This window comes from Nerophis ophidion, linkage group LG04 (assembly GCF_033978795.1).
Source record: "Nerophis ophidion isolate RoL-2023_Sa linkage group LG04, RoL_Noph_v1.0, whole genome shotgun sequence".
Taxonomy (NCBI): domain Eukaryota; kingdom Metazoa; phylum Chordata; class Actinopteri; order Syngnathiformes; family Syngnathidae; genus Nerophis; species Nerophis ophidion.
In genome coordinates this window covers 45,442,548-45,464,502 of record NC_084614.1, presented here as the reverse complement: position 1 = coordinate 45,464,502, position 21,955 = coordinate 45,442,548, and the positions used below count along the sequence as shown (strand labels likewise).

At 39.8% G+C, this 21,955-nt stretch overlaps 1 protein-coding gene across 3 annotated transcripts in view; it reads left to right on the top strand.

Moving 5' to 3' along the window:
* Window positions 1–21,955, top strand: part of nrip1b (nuclear receptor interacting protein 1b) — a 121,493-nt gene that overhangs the window by 46,652 nt on the left and 52,886 nt on the right. Inside the window, exon 2 of one of the 3 annotated variants that reach the window (XM_061898165.1) lies at window positions 3,826–3,961. The exons of the other annotated variants lie outside the window; for them this stretch is intronic. The gene's annotated coding sequence lies outside the window, so the exon portion shown is untranslated. The remainder of the gene's footprint in view (window positions 1–3,825; window positions 3,962–21,955) is intronic. 3 annotated transcript variants of the gene reach the window in all.

Genomic DNA, 21,955 nt, shown 5'->3' with positions numbered 1-21,955 from the left:
ATCAGTCAACTCATTGGTGTTAATTTTCCATCTATCAAGATAAAAAAAATAAGCAAAATAAAATTACAGGATGTTATTTATGTAGTTTGATTATTTTCCTCGACTGATGTACTTACATTATGTGGTTTAATTTGTACATATGTAGCATCATCTACAAAGATGCAAACAATTTGCTATTGCGACATTCAGTGGACACGTTTAGAAAAGCTGCTTCTTTCATTTAAACATTTCACTTACATTTTCATACTGAGCAAACTCATCCCGCGGGTTCGGATAAAACCAGTTTGGGGGCCTGATCCGGTAACTATGTAGTTGCTTATGTGCCCAAATTCGTCGACGACGTAATTACGTCAATGTCATGTGCCTTGTACGGATGCTCTTTCACGGAGCAAAAATTGTCAATTTCCAGTCGAAAAGTTTGTGATCACCAGATCCCAATCCCTGCCTTTTATTGCTGATCAACCTAAAAAAATATCACTTGTGAGTCATACTTTTCAGCTTGGTCCTTTGTTGACAGCTATTGTGCTAACTGTTTATGTATGTCCATACTAGATTGGTAGGTTGTGAGTTCAAACCCCGGCTGAGTCATACCAAAGACTATACAAATGGTACCCATTACCTCCCTGCTTGACACTCTCCATCAAAGGTTGGAATTGGGGGTTAAATTGAGACACTAGTGATTTAGGGCTATATAAGTAAACATTGATTGATTGATTAAATCACCAAAAATGATTCCCGGGCATGGCCACTGTTGATGCTCACTGCTCCCCTCACCTCCCAGAGGGTGAACAAGGGTGATTGGTTAAATGCAGAGAAAAATTTCGCCACACCCATTGTGTGTGTGTGTGAGACAATCATTGGTACTTTAACTTTAAAATATAGGGAAACCCGTCTAAGTTAATACCACCACAATTGCAGCAATCAAACACATTTTTTTCATAAGTTTTATTATCAGTGTGGAACTTAAAAAAGAGGCTGAAAATGCAACACATCAAGCAAAAGGGTAGCAGACAAAGAAACATGCATACGCTAAGCTGGCTTGAAACAACAGAAGAATAAGTGCTTACGCTAATTTACTTTGACAGACTTGTAGATGAAAGCATAGAACATTTTTACAGAAATATTATCAAGTAGATTAATAAGAGTCTGGCCAGGGTACAATATGACAACACGGATAAAACTGGAGTGCTCTATTGCTGTGTCCGTCGTATGTTTGGTGGTAACACAGAAGGGTGGATTGATCCATAAATCGAAGCTGTTGATACCAAGTGTAGTACAGTATGTGACTGATACTAGTGATTAGATATTGTTTTTTCACAAAATCGTTTTTTGTTGTTTTTGTTCATGTTTAAAGAATCAGGGAATAAGTCCTTGGACACAGAAGGACATGAATAATTGCATAGTTTAAAAATGTAGTTGATATTGTTAGAATGCCGCCATGTGTTTTTCTGCTGATTATCACAATGATTTAGGGCTGGGCGATATGGCCTTTTTTAATATCTCGATATTTTTAGGCCATATCGCGATACACCATATGTATCTCAATATTTTTCCTCTGCCTTGAATTAACACTTGATGCATATAATCACAGGAGTATGATGATTCTATGTCTACATTAAAACATTGTTGTTCATACTGCATTAATATATGCTCATTTTAAACTTTCATGCAGAGAAAGACATCACAACTAAGTCAATTGACCAAAACTGTATTCATTAAACAGTTATTAAGCAGTGGCACAAACATTAATCTCATTTGGAAAACAGAAAGTGCAAGATTGTCAGAGACATTTTAAAACAAGCCATTACTGCTCTTTTGTGCATGATGTCACTAAGATGACATATCAAAACAACACAAAATTAAAGTGCACTTTTTGTACAGAACGCCACTACAATAGTTAAAAACAAATAAAATGCATAAGTGTCACATAACCATGAGCTGCATATCAAATAGTATATGTCCTACGGTGTTGATGTGAAAATAGTTGCTACGGCATTTTGTGGGTGTGGCACCGATCGGAGATGGTGACATGCAATTTCAAGCACTCTTCATTTAGCGGGGTGACTTTTCAAATGATGCTACAAATTAGCAGTGCTGCTACTTTTTGTAGTAATGCTTCTGCCGCATGAATGTTCAACATATTCCCACTTGAAGCCAAACTACCACCAGACAATGCACTCACCCCGTGCTCTTGGGAATTAATTCTTCCTCCATTTGTTACCAGATTCGCACCTTCAGACTCTCGTATTACCACTCGCAACACACCGTTAGCATCACAGCTAATGTTACCCATGTAGCTACCTCTCTGTTTGGGGAGGGCGTGTGATGTTGCACACGTGACGTATGTAAGAAGTTGCGCTTGTTTTAAGTCTCTGTAAGAGAGAGAGACAAGAAAGAGGGAGAAACACATGTAGTATAATACCCGCAGCTAAAAGCAACTGCGTGAGAACGTATACTCGTGTATCACGATATAGTCACTTTCTATTGTGGCGGTATAGCTCGGTTGGTAGATCGGCCGTGTCAGCAACTTGAGGGTTGCAGGTTCGATCCCCGCTTCTGCCATCCCAGTTACTGCCGTTGTGTCCTTGTGCAAGACACTTTACCCACCTGCTCCCAGTGCCACCCACGCTGGTTTAAATGTAACTTAGATATTGGGTTTCACTATATAAAGCGCTTTGAGTCACTAGAGAAAAAGCGCTATATAAATATAATTCACTCACACTCACACTATATTGCACAGAGACAAACCCACGGTATATCAAGTATATCGATATATCGCCCAGCCCCTACTATGATTACACATTAAAAAGCAGAATCATGTAGTCATCTTAAATACTTTAAAGCATCAGTACCACGACTAGTTAACCTATCAAAACGTAAGAGAATTGTATTGTTTCTTTATCAGATCATATCGTCAATAGCCCTCACCATAAATGAATAATAACATTTGCAGTTCACACACATGACAGTATCAGCTGATCTCACCTGGATGATCGGTATTGGAAGTGGCAGTGTCAAACACCGATCAGAATACCCTGAGATGCCACCGTAAAAAATGAGCCTTTTGAATTGCTCTATAAAACGCAAATTAGAAATAACTTTTCACAGCTGCAAACTGTAATGCATGTGCACTTAAAAAGGCATAAAGGGCGATTCTTCTTTTTGTCTTTTCACTTTTAATTATTATATAGCGATGTGATGCTCCTGTGTTAAAATTGCAATTTTAGTGTTAAGTACATTTACAACAAGAAATTACTAATGAAAAAATAATTAAGTTAATCAGAATCTTTGTTTACAAAAGTTGCTTGAGGCTTCAAAGTGTGTTTTATCTGAATGCGCAAAGTAACGGATAGATTATCCGATTACTAAAATAATCGAACATTTTGTACCAATGTTCGATATTTCCGTGTGTTTTCATGTGTTAATAATTGTAAATTGTTAAAAATAATGAAATCACATTTTTTATTGAACACTGCGCTGACTTTTGTCTCATTTTGCAAATAGTGTATATTAAACTTTGCATGCTAACCAATTCCAGTAGCAGTAGTTTATAGAGTATGGTGTGTTGCCGTAGTCAGAAAGTAGTCTTTGCAATTAATTTGAATGTGCCAGTCTTGTCTTCTGAGTCATGAAAAGTGTTCTTATTGTAAGTATTGTTCTTGTAACAAACCAGCTGTTTGATTTTAACATGCATCTTAGTTTTCATTACTATATGAAATGACTAATGCTTATCAGCAGCATATGTATGGAAGAGCAAATGTGAATTAGCTTTAAGCTGGCACATTTTGAACAGTGAAGCTTTACTTTTGATTGCTTTTCTATTAGGCATGGTTGCTTTGAAGGCATGGGAAATTGCTCAGAGGCAATCCGGCTGAGTCCACTGCGTGTGCTGCTTGTTTCTTCGCCAAGTGTTTGGCCGATGTCGTGTCTGCAACTGGACGTGATGTTACATGCAACAAAGGTATCGAAATGTGGTTCGGTTTGATATTACGTGAATCATTACCTCATTATACAAACGGTATTCGGTCGGCGCCTATAAAAGTACCAAATTTGGTACCAATTCCTACCGAGGCCTGTATCAAACTTAAAAAACCTTTGTAATTACTAGTATTTACACTAGTATTAGGATTAGCTTGTTTCCTTTCCACTTCTTTTTTGGAAGGCGTAATCACTTGAGCAAAAATGTGTGTTTGGAAAGTTTTTACCTGTTCCAAATTTCATTTAATGAATGAACTATGGTTTACCAAGTGTTCATATATCATATATCAAAACATGTTTGCCAGGGAAATATTTGTGAACCTAAGAAAAAGACAGTATCGGTAGTGCTTGGAGAGTGGGGATATTAATTCTACTTGTTATTTTTAAGAAGAAACCAAAACCATCACTCTAGTCCAAATGGGTCAAGGACAGTGTTACTTTAGTATGACTTTTTGTCCATACAAAAAAAAAGTGATTTTAAAGGGCTACCTCCGCTGCAGATACTGTAAGTCATGGGAGTGATGTTGTCAAACATAATCACTATCGCTATTCTAAAAGTGATGAGAAAAAAAATCAACAAAAGATCCCAGAGCCTGCCTTTGAAACTCCTGTTCTTTTTTGTGTGTGCCTCTTTCTCTCACTTGTTCTGTCTCTCTCGATCAGGCTCTGTAGAACTCCTAGCACAATCTTAGGGAGGGGAGAGCAAAAAAAACGAAGGAAAGTGGGTCAGGGTGACCTATTTTCTTCTCTCCTCACAGTTCACGGAGGCAGAGGGTGGTGGTGGTGGTGGCGGCGGCGGCGGCGGTGTTGTCGTCAGTTAGACAAGGAGCAGGGCCTGATGAGGAGGCAGGGCCTTGTCATTTGACGCAGCCACTCAGAACTGGGTCAGCAGCAGAAGTTACGGCTTGTCATAGTAGGACGAAAAACTGCAAATGAACCATATATTATGAGCCCCAAGCTGAGCGTCGATGCTTCCTTGCACACTTGGAAAACAGTACAGTCTCTTAGTTCTTCTCTGCCCTTCTTAGTCTCCGGTAATAGTGTTTGATTACTGCAGTCAGACCTGACAAGCTCAAAGCCTCCAGCTATACACCCTTTGAAGCAAAGGTTCTTTTCACTTTTCAATTTCTCTGATACATAAGGTGCTGTTCGCTAAATTTAGCCACTTTACTTTTAGATTTGGTCGATTTTCATCGGTTCAAGTTATTTACTGGTTCAGCTGTGGTTGAAAACCAGTTTTGTGAGCAGGAAATGTTCTTATTCTGCAATGACCTCTTTGCAGATCATTTGTGCCAAGGACTGAGTGATAGATAATTTGCTTACATGAGTTCTCATGAGATAATCATTTGTTTCCCTTGTTGAACAACTTAAGATAAACTGTGCCCTCCAAAGCTAACTTGACATCATTGATAAAAACTAGACTGGATTGTGGGTTTAAACAATGTTCAATTAAAAAAAGGCTCACTTTGTAATGACAATACAGGGGTGGGGGACCTGATCTGATACGAATATCGGCAAAAACAGGTATTGGATTACATGGGCTTGCATCTGATATACAGTAAGTTCTGATACAGCAGTTAAAATCCAAATGTCTTCCAGAAAGCTCGCAAGGTTGGTGTTGTCCTGTTTTTTAGTTATGTACAAAAGTTAAACATGTTACTAGAGGCTACTAAGAGCTAGCAGCTACACAACAGCTAAACACACAATAGCACACAAACTAGACATACGTAATTATTGTCCTTAATTGAGAAATATCACAGTGTAAAAATGCACATTTGTCAATCCAAACCAGTATTAAATAGTTGCATAATAATTACACATACTAAGTCTCCAAGGCCGAATGTATTGGCGTGTTATCCAGTAAAAAAAAAGGTGTCCACATCATTCAATTTACTACGTCATGAGCTTAACTTCATGAAACATCATGACCAATAGGCGTCGCCAAACAAAGTCAGCATTAGTCATTCCAGACAGATGATTATAAATAGGTTATTTTTTTATACCTACAATTGTTCTCTGTTTGACTAATTTCACTTGCTCAAACCTTCACTAACATTCCTCTCTACAAAATTGATTCATTTGTCTTGATTAAACAGCATCAAACATTTCATATGAATACAAAACCTATATCATGGCCAACGTTCCCTCTAAGTTACGCGCCTGTGCAATTGCACACTGCTCACACGTCCTCTGTGCATGGCAAACCTAGGCCGCGCACAAAATCGGATAAAAAGATAAGCGCATAACAGTGTGCACGTCATCCGTCGCTCACATGTGCGCCACTGAATGCTCAAGGAGTTTTGCCGTTTGCTCACACGTGAAAAAATGGAGGGAAAATTGATCATGGCTGACAACTGGCACACACTAATCACTGGCAGGCAACTAGAGTGCTTGTTGTTATACTAAATGCTAACATGAATACAGTAATCCATCCATCCATCCATTTTCTTCCGCTTATCCGAGGTCAGCTCGAGGGACAGCAGTCTAAGCAGCGAAGTCCAGACTTCCCTCTCCCCAGCCACTTTGTCCAGCTCCTCCTGGGTGATCCAGAGGTGTTCCCCGGCCAGCTGGGAGATAAAGTTTCCCCAACGTGTCCTGGCCACGGGGAAGACCCAGGTCACAAATACAGTAGTATAATTATTTATATATATATAAAAAAATTATATAATTTAATTGTATTACTTTACTTGAAATGTTATTTATATACTACACTACAGTTTGTTGGATCAATGTTAATGTGCATCTACAGACATCAATTTTTGGCAAATTTGCATTGCATTTTAAGTAATCAAGGGTTTTACGGACCCCCATGTGGGACTGGAGGCCAGGTACAGCTTGTTGAAGACCTCTGCTCAATGTTATCTATTATCTATTATTGGAAGTGAAAAAGTTGTTTCAGCACTAGGCCTGGGCTTATAACAAATTTTGCGATAATCAATATTATTGCCAACAATATTTTTAAGACCAAATTAATCACTGATATAATAATACATAATAATAATAACAATGCCAGTATAGCTTTTTGAATGCAATAAACTCAAATTCCTTTGGAATGTAAACTTGTAAAACTCGAAGTAAAAAAAAAAAACAACAACATGATAATAATAGAAATATGTTAGCAAAATGTTGCACATGAATAAAAATCACAACCAAAAGCAATAAATAAGTTATGTGAAGGAGTGGGTGGGTTACCCTCTAATATACACAAAAACAAAGAATTAAATGGCTCAAAAATCGACAAAGTTGCACTTTAATATTGACCATGTAGGCAGAGGTAGAGTCAACAATCAAATTAAGATCTTTGTAAACAAAAGTGCTGAGTAAATACCACAGTATCAGCAGATGTATTAATAGGTCATTTACAACAAAACTATAATCAGGCAGATTACCTGTGGAATACAAATATATGACTTGACAACATGAGAAATCAATCAAATCAATCAAACTTGATTTATATAGCCCTGAATCACAAATGTCTCAAAGGGCTGCACAAGCCACAACGACATCCTCTGCTCAGATCCTAAATGTCTGTCAATGGTTGGCAGCGTTTTTCAAAAAGCCAGTTTTTTAACAGTATAAAGGGCAACATGTCTTTGGCAATTTAGTGGACCACAATTTGTGTGAGCGCACACTATTTTGTGTTGTTTGGTCCGCAAGGTCAGTGCGAATGAAACGCCTCGGGAGTGTAGACTGTCCAGACAATTCTCTGCATCTAAGTACATGTCTTTTACCAGTTGGTTGTGTTTCAAGTGGGCATGCAAGGTTGTCGTATTTTATTTTTTTGTTGCCACCCCTCTCAAGTACATTCTGCAAACTGACTCCTCAGTGTTAACAGGCTCACATTGTTCGAAAGGTTTAAAACTGAAATAGTCCCACACCGGTGCAGTGGCATTTGATTTTGCTATCATATTTTTTCTTCAAATTCCCACTATAGCCACGGTAGCGTTTGTCGTCACTGTGTGATGCTAGCAACCCCACATCTCCGCACAAAGACACTTAATAAACGGAAATATACTTCACCTTATTTCATTCTGCTATGGTACAAACACCTGCAGCTTATGAAACTAATGCAGCCCATAAACACGGATGCACATGGACATTTATCACGGATGGCAAAGTTATCAAGTTTATTTCCATTTATTATTCAATTAATTGACTTATAGAGTATCAGCCCAGGTCTAATCAGGACACGCTAGAGTTTTGATATTTACTACCTATACTGACTTCATCTTCTTTGGACTTCCAATGTCTCTGAGAGGGCACTGGTTTGCGTCCCCCTTCTTGATTGTGTTGCTGTGCTGTATTGGGACTAAAGATGTCCGATAATGGCTTTTTTGCCGATGTCCGATATTCCGATATTGTCCAACTCTTAATTACCGATTCCGATATTAACAGATACCAATATGTTCAGTCGTGGAATTAACACATTATTATGCCTAATTTTGTTGTGATGCCCCGCTGAATGCATTAAACAATATAACATGGTTTTCCAAAATAAATCAACTCAAGTTATGGAAAAAATGCCAACATGGCACTACCATATTTGTTATTGAAGTCACAAAGTGCATTAATTTTTTTAACATGCCTCAAAACAGCAGCTAGGAATTTTTGACATGCTCTCCCTGAGAGAGCATGAGGAGGTTGAGGTGGGGTCGGGGGGTGTATATTGTAGCGTCCCAGAAGAGTTAGTGCAGCAAGGGGTTCTGGGTATTTGTCCTGTTGTGTTTATGTTGTGTTACGGTGCGGATGTTCTCCCGAAATGTGTTTCTCATTCTCGTTTGGTGTGGGTTCACAGTGTGGCGCATATTTGTAACAGTGTTATAGTTGTTTATACGCCCACCCTCAGTGTGACCTGTGTGGCTGTTGAAAAAGTATGCTTGCATTCACTTGTGTGTGTGAAAAGCCGTGATATTATGTGATTGGGCTGGTATGCAAAGGCAATTCCTTAAAGGTTTATTGGCGCTCTGTACATCTCCCTACGTCCGTGTACCACTCCGTACAGCAGCGTTTTAAAAAGTCATACATTTTACTTTTTGAAACCGATACCGATCATTTCCGATATTACATTTTAAAGCATTTATTAGCCGATAATATCGCCAGTCCGATATTATTGGACACCTCTATTGTATTCCTACGTTTTAGAGCAATGCATTTTTCATGCAGTTGCGCTAGTTCATGTTTGACCAGTGGTGTGCCGTCAGGGCCAGCAAGGCCTTCTCTGCTGGCCAAACATAACCAGAAATCAATATCATAATTAAAGATACAATTATTTTTGTATTTACTATCCCTAAATATGTAAAATGATTCATATTCTCTTCATGTCATATAATGCTCCTTCCTTACATCCATCCATTTTCTACCGCTTATTCCCTTTCAGGTCACGGGGGGTGCTGGTGTCTATCTCAGCTACAATCAGGCGGAAGGCAGGGTACATCCCTGGACAAGTCGCCCCTCATCATGCTCCTTCCAGTGCTGTTGTTTTTTGTTTTAGTTTGTATCCAATCAGAATTCAGTCAGCTTATGTTGCCATGCTGTACCACATCTGCCCGAGGCCATCAGACTCAGCATTGCAGGCGTCCGTGCACTTTAAGTGAACAGGGACATACAGTGATCCACAGTTCCGATAGCCAATCAGATCACGAGTTGTTGTCAGTAAGGCTTTCTAGATGGCCTAAGGTCGAACGTGACGTTTTCGCGTCTGGTGACTGGATACTCATCAGGACCATTAGCAGATGAATTTAAGAACACATAGAGTTGAGAGACCGTTGCGATTGCCAATCAGATTGCAAGTTCTTGACCGTAGCTGTTCTGTTACAAATAAGGTTGTAAACTCTTGTTGTTAAAGTGTGTCATGCTTGTCATTAGTTAACATTGTTACATGTGTATTTGTTGCCATCATGTGGTCAGGGCAGTTGATATATCTTTGAAAAGTGTGTACTTTGAATCAAACTTTATTGACCGGAAGTTGCATAAGCCAAGCAGAGAAATTTACGGTATATAACATACATCCATAAACCTGGATGCATATGCAAAAGTGCAATATATTGATCCGTACAGTAATCTATTTATTTATATCCGCACCTTATTGCTTTTTTTTTATCCTGCACTACCATGAGCTAATGCAACAAAATGCCATTCTTATTTGTACTGTAAAGTTCAAATTTGAATGACAATAAAAAGGAAGTCTAAGTCTAATTTTTTAAGTAGTTAATAGATTTTTAAATGCGCCAGAAAATAACCTGTTTTGTATACTGTTGATGTGAGTCAATGCCCAGGAGGGTGTAAATGTGTTCCTGTGTAGTATTTCTCCAGCAATGGTCATGTGGTGACATCAATTATGGTATTTTGCGAGGTAATCATTGAAGTTGGACATCACTGTAGGCCTAGGTGGGAAACACACGGCCCGCAACTGTGTTTCACTATGTGGAACAAATCTGTCTGTAATCAATCCTCCAGGACACTGGTGTCTCCAAAACAGTCTGCTTTTTGGGCTTTTCGACATTCAAACATTGTTTTAGTTCATTCGCGCTTGTTTCGCATGCGTCCTGGCATAATCTTAATCACACTGTTTTTTGCTGTGTTTAAGAACAGCCATATTAGGCAAGGTGTCAGACTAATAAACAGCGTAATGTCCTAGTAAAGGGCTAAACATGTCGGGGGGGATTGGATTAGCAGGACTGCGGGTAGTACACATGCTCACAGCTCAATGCTGCTGGTAAACAAAACTGTCCAATGTTATTCTTAGCCCCAGAACTTGGTGTCTCTGTGTGAAAGCCCCTTAACGCAGCTAATTGAAGAGACTGCTCATGGCTTCAGTCACTCATCAACAACATACGTGTGGCCTTTTTACATGCGGATACACCCGAAACCAGAACTTTGTTTGGAGCCTTTTTGTTTTATTGCGCCAGCACCTCAGCACCGCTTCGAGGCAGATGGTTTCCAGCCAGTCTGTGTATGACATGTGATAACGTTACGGTTTTGAAAGGTCAGGCATGGAGAGAGGCAGTAGGAGGGGTGCGGCCACTCCCTTGGGTTTCTGCATACTGTTTTTGTCAGTCCATAGGAGCTTTATGCTTTAAAAAAGGTTGTCAAACAGACTGAATTCGACGCATGGCAGGATACTTGAACTTTGGTGACCCGACTTAGAGTTGTTGGCAGTGTGCGCCAATATTTCCCTGCTGATAACAAGCTTGCTTTATATTTTTATAGTGAACACTTAGCTCTTGCTGTAAGAGCCCACTTTGACTGTACAGACAGACTTTGTCCTCCAGTGTTTACTCTGTAAAATCAAAGGTCTTCATGGTATCCAGCCCTTCATCAACACACTGGTCCATAGAACAGATCACATTAACAAGTGTGCCTTACTGTGCAGCCATCCTTGTACAACGGCACCTCGTTTTTCCATTGTTGTTTGTTCCAGAAGGTTAGAAAAAGAGCGAATGGTACAAAACCAGAATTTTTGCTGTAAGAAATAATGCGAATCTCATTAATCTGTTATAGACACCAAAAATATGAACACACAACCCATTTTATAGAGAATAATTACATTCTTAGTCTTAAAAAGTTGCCTTATTTTAGTAAAGGTTTGTATTCTGTGTACACTTTGGAACTCAATATAAAGCTTTATATCAAACAAAAACACAAATAAGCTTACAATAGGATTGTAAAAACTTAGGATAGCTCGCTCAGAATATGTGAATTCATATTTGTGGGGTGGTTTGCATAAGTAATAGGTTCATAACTATACAAAAAAATGAAAAATAGAATGTATAAACATTTAACATCAAGGTTTCCTTCATCTTGTGAATTCTGAAAAACATCATTTTTTCCAATGCGGTTTACCATTTTTTTGTGTAAAATATTCCCATTCACGTTTTTTGTGAAAAAAATTTCCTTTCGAAATGAATAAGCCAATTTTAAAATTTCTACATTTCTTAACACATTCCACTTATTCTAGACATTTAACATGTCTGAAGTTCCAAAAATTCCCGGTTTTCCACCTTTAAACACCTTTTTTTCTTTTTCTGACTGCTTCGTCCACATTTTTCAACTTGATTTCAACCATCGAAACATTCCACTTGCTTAGGACCTTCAGGCTATTTATTTGGAGTCGCATTAATACCGGGTTTTCCCAGATGACTCACTTTTACATAACGCTTACTCTCGATGAAAAAGTGTTAATACTTCTACATTTATCAACCGATTCAAACCATTTCAAAATCAAAATGCTCCTTGTTACTGCTAGTCAATTGCTAGCATACTAACGTTAGATTAACTAGGGCTGCAGCGATTAATCAATTAAATTGATTAGGGCTGGGCGATATGACCTTTTATTAATATCTTTACATTTTTAGGCCATATCACGATACACGATGTATATCTTAATATTTTGCCTTACCCTTGAATGAACACTTAATGCATATAATCACAGGAGTATGATGATTCTGTGTCTACATTAAAACATTCTTGTTCATACTGCATTAATATATGCTCATTTTAAACTTTCATGCAGAGAGGCTAGTCACAACTAAGTCAATTTACCAAAACTGTATTTACTAAACAGTTATTAAGCAGTGGCACAAACATTCATGTCATTTCCAAAACAAAGTACAAGATTGTCAGACATTTTAAAACAAGCTATTAGTGCACTTTTGTGCATGATGTCACTAAGATGACGTATCAAAACAACAATAAATTAAAGTGCACTTTTTGTACAGAACACCACTACAATAGTTTAAAACAAAGTGTACTTTTCTGCATGTTGTCACACAATATTTGGGTTGTACTTGTGTAGCGCTTTTCTACCTTCAAGGTACTCAAAGCACTTTGACACGACTTCCACATTTACTTCAATAATTGTAAAATAAAAATGAGCTGCATAATAGGAAATCTCCTTCGCTATGTGATAGGATCCTGCGGACGTTATCTCCTGTTTTTGACAATTTTTTTCATATGGTGTTGATCTGGAAATGTTTGCCTCGGCATTTTGTTGGTGTGGCACCGAACGGAGATGTTGATATGGGGAGTTTCAAGCACTCCTTATTCTGTAGCAGGTGACTTTTGCCGCATAATTTTTCAACATCTTCCCTCTTGAAGCCAAACCACTGCCAAACGATGGACCCCGTGCTGTTTTTTGGGGGAAATTGATTCTTCCCTCATTTGTTTCCAGGTTTGCACTTTCTTTCGCTCGTATTTCCACCCGCACTGCACTGTTGGCATCACAGCTAACGTTACCATGTCGCTACCTGTCTGCTCTGCGGGAGCGTGTGACGTTGCACACGTGACGTGTGTAAGAAGGTGCGCTTGTTTTAAGTCCCTGTGAGAAGGAGACAAGAAAGAGTGGGAAGACCCTGTAGTGTAATGCCCGCAGCATAAAGCAACTGCGTGAGAATGTATACTCGGATATCACGATATAGTCATTTTCTATATCGAGGAAAAACCCGCGATATATATCGAGTATATCGATATATCGCCCAGCCTTAAATTAGATTAATTTGATTAGAAAACACCTTCAATATGTATTCTTTTTCTCAGAATAATGTGTGACTAATACAATTGATCAAATCCGGACAGCGTGGAATGCCCGTAACATTAAGTACGTGGACATAGTTTCCACATGGCTACAACAGTAGAGCGTACATGAGAGCAATGATATGTGGGTGCCCTGATTTTTTGTTAAAAGTGTAATTTCAACGGTAGCAATGTGCACTTGTTAGAAAAAGAATGAAGGTTATGATTATCGGAAAACATTTTATTTCAATAATTTTCTCTAAAATTTGCATTGAGGCTGAAGTGTGTTTTATCCTATTACTACAATAATGGATTGCTGCAGCCCTAATGCTAATGTTACAATGCCAGCTTTTTTAAGCTATATTTAAAAGTATATACCTCAGTCTTATATTTAGTTACATTATGCTGCTTTGTTAGTGTGGTAGCATGCAAACATTAGCATACTAGCTTTTTCAATTCTTTGCAATTTCAATGTTTATGATGTGCAAAAGGAAGGTTATTGTCAGCAAAACTTGATTTGTTTGTTTCAACAATTTACCCCAAAATAAGCGAGGCCATAAAGTTTGTTTTAGCTGATTACTTGAGCAATCAAAAATAATTGCTAGTTTTAGTAAAAAAAATGTATCGCTGCAGCCTTAATGTTCATGTTAGCGTGCCACCTTTTTCAAGCCAAATTTGAAGTATACTCCTCAGTTATATTTTTGTACTTCATGCATGCTAACATTTAGTATGTTATCTTTTGTAGATAATTTTGCAGGCATACCCATCAGTCATATCATTTGTGCTTGACACATGCTCATTGTTAGGATTTCAGTTTACCTCTGCTTTTCAGGACTGGCATGCAATTTATACTAACATTACACTTTTTTGTATTTTAAGACCCTTGTTGACAAATACAATGACCAGCATAGAGGGAAGATCCATGCAAATACAAGACCTTTCTTGAAATCAATAGTGTTTCTCACCTTCTTTATTGAAGTGCTGGCACTCACAACTTCCTTAGGTTTCATGTTCATGGGGACAGCGTGGCGCAGTGGAAGAGTGGCACTGCGCAACCCGAGGGTCCCTGATTCAATCCCCACCTAGTACCAACCTCGTCACGTCCGTTGTGTCCTTGAGCAAGACACTTCACCCTTGCTCCTGATGGGTGCTGGTTAGTGCCTTGCATGGCAGCTCCCTCCATCAGTGTGTGAATGTGTGTGTGAATGGGTAAATGTGGAAGTAGTGTCAAAGCACTTTGAGTACCTTAAAGGTAGAAAAGCGCTATACGAGTACAACCCATTTATCATTATCATTTATGTTGTATTATTTTGCAGTCATATTCAGTAGAATAAGTACAGAGACTGATAATGTTTGGGATGTTTTTATGTGGTGGTCAAACACAATGTTTGTCCATCCAATAACCGAGACGGTAGACGAAAAATTGGGGAAAAATATTTGCGAACATTTTTGTGATAACCAAATCATACAAAAAAAGTGCTGTGTATGATATCCAAGGTACCACTGTATTCTAGTCAGCCTTTTCTCAAATGTCTCCCAAATGGTGCACTTTTTTTTGTAGCAAGTCAAACACATTTGAATTCCCTTTCTGTCCAATAGAAAGGTTAAAGACACAGCATCCTGATAAATCTCCATGGTAAAACCGATAGGGACTGTCTTAGATTGAGAATGAAAGAGCTATCGAGAATTTCGGGGGCTGGGCGGGGGTAAGAATAAGACTGAGATGTCTTATCAGGCTGCCTTTTTTTTTTGTCTTGCAGATCCAGTTCAAGGGCGCCCATAGGCGAGGTAGCTCTCGCTCTTATGTGCCAATGCTGGTGCTCAAGGTCATATGAGCCAGCTCTGTGACATTAAAGGAAGCATGGGGGAGGGTGGGAGGGGGACTAAAACAATCAAGCACACACACATTCACACAAACACACACATGCAATCTTTAAAGGAGTCATTATATGATATTTTTCTACATTTTTAAAACATTTCCTTGAAGTCTACATAACATGAAACGGTGGTTATTTGGCCCGAATGTTGCATGGATTGTTTTTAGGACCATTTTCAAGCCGCTTTCCGACTGTCTTCAGGGGGGGACGGCGTGGCGAAGTTGGGAGAGTGGCCGTGCCAGCAATCTGAGGGTTACCGGTTCAATCCCCACCTTCTACCATCCTAGTCACGTCCGTTGTGTCCTTGAGCAAGACACTTCACCCTTGCTCCTGATGGGCCCCGGTTAGCACCTTGCATGGCAGCTCCCGCCATCGGTGTGTGAATTTGTGTGTGAATGGGTGAATGGGGAAATACTGTCAAAGCACTTTGGGCTCCTTAAAAAGGGGTAGAAAAGCGCTATACAAGTACAACCATTTACCATTCAGGATGCACTGTTTTTTTGGGCGATCTTATTTACGTGCCTCCAATTCGACTGCATCCGTCATCCATGTTGTATTTTTTTTTGCCGCACCATATGGAGTCTGACACATATGTTAGAACTATACAGTACTTTGTATTATAAATGGCAACGGTGGAACATGTTTTAGCCAGTCTGTCCCACAACAAGAGGATAAAGAAAAAGAAGAAACTTTTTGACTATGGTGCGCACTACAATGGAGTCGCACAAGGCTATTTCCCCAAAACTTTACCAAATATGGAGCAGTGTTGTACGCTTAGCTTTCTTACTGGTAGCACCGTTGCTACTATACAAAAAACATTTAGAGCACAAAAAAAATTGTAGCGCACAAACATTTTTGTCTTAAATATCACAATTTGAATATAAACACTCCATTTACACATGTGCACTCATATATATAAACACAATGCCATCATAAGACCTAATGTAACACTCAATTAACACAGAGAGCGTCTCTAAGCTGTGCTAGCACTGTCGCTAACACGAGCAAAGGGACCAAAACTCATATCCTGATATAGTTTGGCCCATAAACTAACCCATACATGGAAATATCTCTTGACGTAGCTAAATGTCCCCACCGTGCAAAGATTTTCAATTTTCGGGACTGTTAGGGATCCCAAATACACAAAAACAGGTACCAACAAGTAATAAAATAGTTTTTGCAGAATAGGATCCCAACTTCAGAGGATGTTTTGTGATAATAAAAATAAAAAGCCTTAAAAATAGTATAAGAAAAGTCAAAATAATCTCTATTATTCTTTAAAAAAACATACAGCTGTGTTCAATTCTTTAGCTAACAAATACCCAAATGAACAAAATGTAAACTAAAGTAACCGGGTTTAAGAGGACTTGTTTTAACGTTAAGTCAGCAGGAACATGAAAATAATTGACCTTTAACAATGGTGTTAGAAGGTCAATTAGCCAGGAACACCAACCTGCCAACTGCTTCATGTGACAGGCGGTGTTCTGAAAGTTACTTTTAATAAGTCATTCATTAGTAATTCAATTACTTTTTGGTAAAGTAAGGAGTAACTCTAACTGAATTGCTTTTCAATAAAGGGTTGGAATTGTGGGTAAATCACCAAAATGATTCCCGGGCGCGGCCACCGCTGTTGCCCACTGCTCCCCTCACCTCCCAGGGGTGATCAAGGGTGATGGGTGAAATGCAGAGAATAATTTCGCCACACCTAGTGTGTGTGTGACAATCACTGGCACTTTAACTTTAACTTAATAATGTAATTAATTACTAGGCAAAGTACTTAATACATTACTTTAAAAAAGTAAAAAAAATTCACATATCTGGCATAATGCAGTTAAGACAAGTTTCAGTGTGTGCGTGTGCCTTTTTAAAAGATGGTGCCTGTTGCTTAGTGAAGTGTGACGTCAGCAAGTCTACGCTCAGTAGCTTAAGCTGCTTTCTTACCTTAGCAGGCTAGCGGCGGTAGTTTGTCAGCTCTGACGGCAGCTCTTTTCAATCTTTCACTGGTTTGTGTTACCTCTGCTTAATAAATAGATTGAATTTGCTTCCATGGCTGTATGTTTTTGTCAACAAACAGGTAGCAAGTTTGTCACTTAAATCATTGATTTCTTGCTCAGTAATCATTCCGACCCTTGGAGTTACTAGCACGCAGTGGATCATGTGTTAGGTTTTAAGCTGGAGATAAAAATATTATTTTACTGACCAGTTCCTCCAATTAAGACCTTCTTTTTCTTTCATATTGGAAGACACAGCCCCAGTACAACTACAGCCCCACACCCCTTGTGCGTAGCGCAGGAAAGAGGGACACACACACGCTGCAAGCGAGCACAAAGTGATCAGTGACACTTCTGCCTCTATCACTTGTCCATTTGGTTATGGTTATGGTTTAAGTTTATTTCAAATATGTTATACAGATGGGCATCTGGTCAGGATGCCACCCGAACGCCTCCCTAGGGATGTGTTTAGGGCACGTCCAGCTGGTAGGAGGCCACGGGGAAGACCCAGGACACGTTGGGAAGACTATGTCTCCTGGCTGGCCTGGGAACGCCTCGGGATCCCCCGGGAAGAGCTAGACGAAGTGGCTGGAGATGGGGAAGTCCTGGCTTCCCTGCTTAGGCTGCTGCCCCCGTGACCCGACCTCGGATAAGCGGAAGATGATGGATGGATGGATATACAGATGGGCGAACATTTTACTCTAGTTTAATCGAATTTGGATGTCATGATCCGGGGCCCGGATCATGTTTTTGTTATTTTCTGTTAGTTTTGGACTCCCTTAGTTCCTGTTGTTGTGCACCCTTGATTTTTTTTATCCACCATGGCTACTTATTATTTTCACCTGCCTCTGATTGGTGTTCGGGACGCTACCTCTTCCCTAGCACTAATCAGAGGCTTTATGTAAGGCTGCCTTTACCGGTCAGTCGGCCTGGCTTCTTTGTTTGCTTATGCTACAGTTACGTGAGTATTCCTTGTCTTTTTGCCTATGCTTAATATTTGCGTTCGCTTCGAGTGCGATCGGCACATTTTTTCTCTGGCTTGTTTTCAATTTTTAGTACTTGTTTGAGTTCTACAAATAAATCATGTTCCTACCTGCAAGTCCTGTCCGGAGTGGTCCGTTTGCATCCCGGGGGAAAACAAACCTCGCAGGTAGCTGCGAACCCCCACGACGAACCACCGCCAGACGATGGAAACCCTGCTGTTTTTCTTGGGAATTAAGTCTTCCATCATTTGTTACCCGATCCGCAGCATCTTTCTCTTGTACGGCTACGTTAGCAGCTAACGTTAGCTACGCCGCTAGCTCTCTGCCCTGCAAGGGCGTGTATGTGACGTGTGACGTAACAGTTTGTGACGAATGTGCGCCAGCTTGTCTGAGAGGAGACACAGGAAAGAGGGAGGGGAGCCTGAAGTGTACGCCCTTAGCTAAAAGTCCTGCGTGAGAACATATACTCGAATATTACGATATAGTCATTTTCTATATCGCAGAGAGACAAACCCGCGATATATCGTATTTATCGATATATCGGCCAGACCTAATTTGCACATGCTTTTTTTTCCCCCCAATACTCGCACAAATTATTTTTAGTCACAAATGCGACTGAAATGCTTGCATTGTACAGCCCTGTGGCGATATCCACTGATGTCATCATTGGGTAAAACGTTACATCTGTCCCTCAGTTTTCTACCACTTGTCCCTCTCGGTGTCGCGGGGCTACCTATCACAGCTGCACTCGTCACAAATTGGGCAAATTCCAAACGGCTCGTTTGGAGGAAGTAAAAAAGAAGGCAAGATTGTTTTATAAATACCTCTGCAATGCCTTCGTGGTTAGATTTAACATTTTCGGAACTTACGCAGATTCCAAATACACAAAAATAGGTACCAATGGGGAAGAAAAGTTGTATTTGCATTAAAAATCCCTTTGAGGGTGTGTGTGTGTGCGCGCATGTGTGTGTGTGTATAAAGTAGCTTTTAGGAAATTTACTTTTCTTGATTTAGGACAGGTGTCGCCAACCTGCAGCTCTTTGATCACTCTGATGTGGCTCAGCTGCTAAATTGCCGACCCCAACGATTATTCCGGAAGGTTTCCGGATTTTAGTGCCTCTTTCAGAAATCACCCGGGGATGACATTCTACATCTTTTACCTGGACTTCAATATTGAGGGTGTGCAGTGATGGCAATGCCTTTAACCTCCTCTACAACATCCCGTCGCGCCCGCTTTTACACCACGCGATCTGCGTGCCGACTGGTCACATTTTATATTCAGCCTCAGTCAACACACGAAAGTGATGACAACACATACTTAGTCCACAGCCATACAGGTTAGACTGAGGGTTGTAATATGGACAACTTTAACAGTCTTACTAATATGCGCCACACTGTGAACCCACACCAAACAAGAATGACAAACACATTTTGGGAGAACCTCCGCACTGTAACACAACATAAACACAACAGAACAAATATCCAGAATCACGTGCATCCCTAACTCTTCCAGGCTACATTATACACCGCCGCTAGCACCAAACCCCACCCACACACACACACACACACAATGCCCACATCAACCGACGCACGGAGGGAGTGGGGGGATTTGGTGGCAGCGGGGGTGTATAATGTAGCCGGGAAGAGTAGGGATGCATGGGATTCTGGGTATTTGTTCTTTTGTCTTTTTGCTGTGTTACAGTGCCGATGTTTTCCCGAAATGTGTTTGTCATTCTTGTTTGGTGTGGGTTCACAGTGTGGCGCATATTATTAGTAAGAGTGTCAAAGTTGTTTATATTACAACCCTCAGTGTAACCTGTATGGCTGTTGACTAAGTATTCGCGAGAATAGTTGATCCGACATTCGGTGGCCTCTCGGGATATTCGTGATGGCTGGCAAGAGTGATGCTGTCAAGCGGCATTCATATAAAACTCACGGGCCCCACTATCAATAAATTTTCATATTAAAGTTAAAGTACCAATGATTGTCACACACACACTACGTGTGGGGAAATTATTCTCTGCATTTGACCCATCACCCTTGATCACCCCCTGGGAAGTGAGGGGAGCATTGGGCAGCAGCGGTGCCGCCCCCGGGATTAAGGTGCGGGCCGCGTGTCTGAGACCTCTGGTTTATACATAGCACAAAGTAAAAAAAAATCTGTATACAGTGTTGTTTCATTTAAAATTTCAAAAGAGTTTTGCGGCTCCCATTGTTTTCTTTATTTTGTGAAATGGGTCGAAATGGCTCTTTGAGTGGCAAAGATTGCCGACCCCTGATTTAGGAGTATAACGATTTGAACATTCCATATTTACAAATAGTGTGACCTCAAGTAACACGGTTTATATGCTCACGAAATACTGTGACACAAAATATTGTTTAATCAGGTTTTGTTTTTAAAATAGATTAAAAGAACATATTTCTGTTCTTTGTAGAAGAATCTTAAAATATTGTCTGTTTTTTGTACAAACCCCGTTTCCATATGAGTTGGGAAATTGTGTTAGATGAAAATATAAACACAATACAATGATTTGCAAATCATTTTCAACCCATATTTAATTGAATATGCTACAAAGACAACAAATTTGATGTTCAAAATCATAAACTTTTTTTTTTTTTTGCAAATAATCATTAACTTTAGAATTTGATGCCAGCAACACGTGACAAAGAAGTTGGGAAAGGTGGCTATAAAACTGATAAAGTTGAGGAATGCTCATCAAACACTTAAATGGAACATCCCACAGGTGTGCAGGCTAATTGGGAACAGTTGGGTGCCATGATTGGGTATAAAATCAGCTTCCATGAAATGCAAAGTATTTCACAAACAAGGATGGGGTGAGGGTCACCACTTTATAAGCAAATTGTCAAACAGTTTTAGAACAACATTTCTCAACGAGCAATTGCAAGGAATTTAGGGATTTTACCATCTACGATCCGTAAAATCATCAAAAATTTCAGATATTCTGGAGAAATCACTGCACATAAGTGATGATATTACTAACTTTTGATCCCTCAGGCGGTACTGCATCAAAAACCGACATCAATGTGTAAAGGATATCACCACATGGGCTCAGGAACACTTCATAAAACTACTTTCAGTAATTAAAGTTGGTCGCTACATTTGTAAGTGCAAGTTAAAACTCTACTGTGCAAAGCCAAACCCATTTATCAACAATATCCTGAAATGCTGCCGGCTTGGCTGGGCCCGAGCTCTCCTAAGATGGACTGAAGCAAAGTGGAAAGCTGTTCTGTGGTCTGACGAGTCCACATTTCAAATTATATTTGGAAACAGAGGACATGGTGTCCTCCAGAAAAAAGAGGAAAATAACCCTTCGGATTGTTATAGGCGCAAAGTTCAAAAGCCAGCATCTGTAATGGTATGGGGGTGTATTAGTGCCCAAGGCATGGGTAACTTACACATCTGTGAAGGCACCATTAATGCTGAAAGGTCAATACAAGTTTTGGAGCAACATGTGTTGTCATCCAAGCAACGTTATCATGGACGCCCCTGCTTATTTCAGCCAGACAAGTGTTACAACTGCGTGGCTTCGTAAAAAAAGAGTGCGGGTACTTTCTTGGTCCGCCTGCAGTCCAGACCTGTCTCCCATTGAAAATG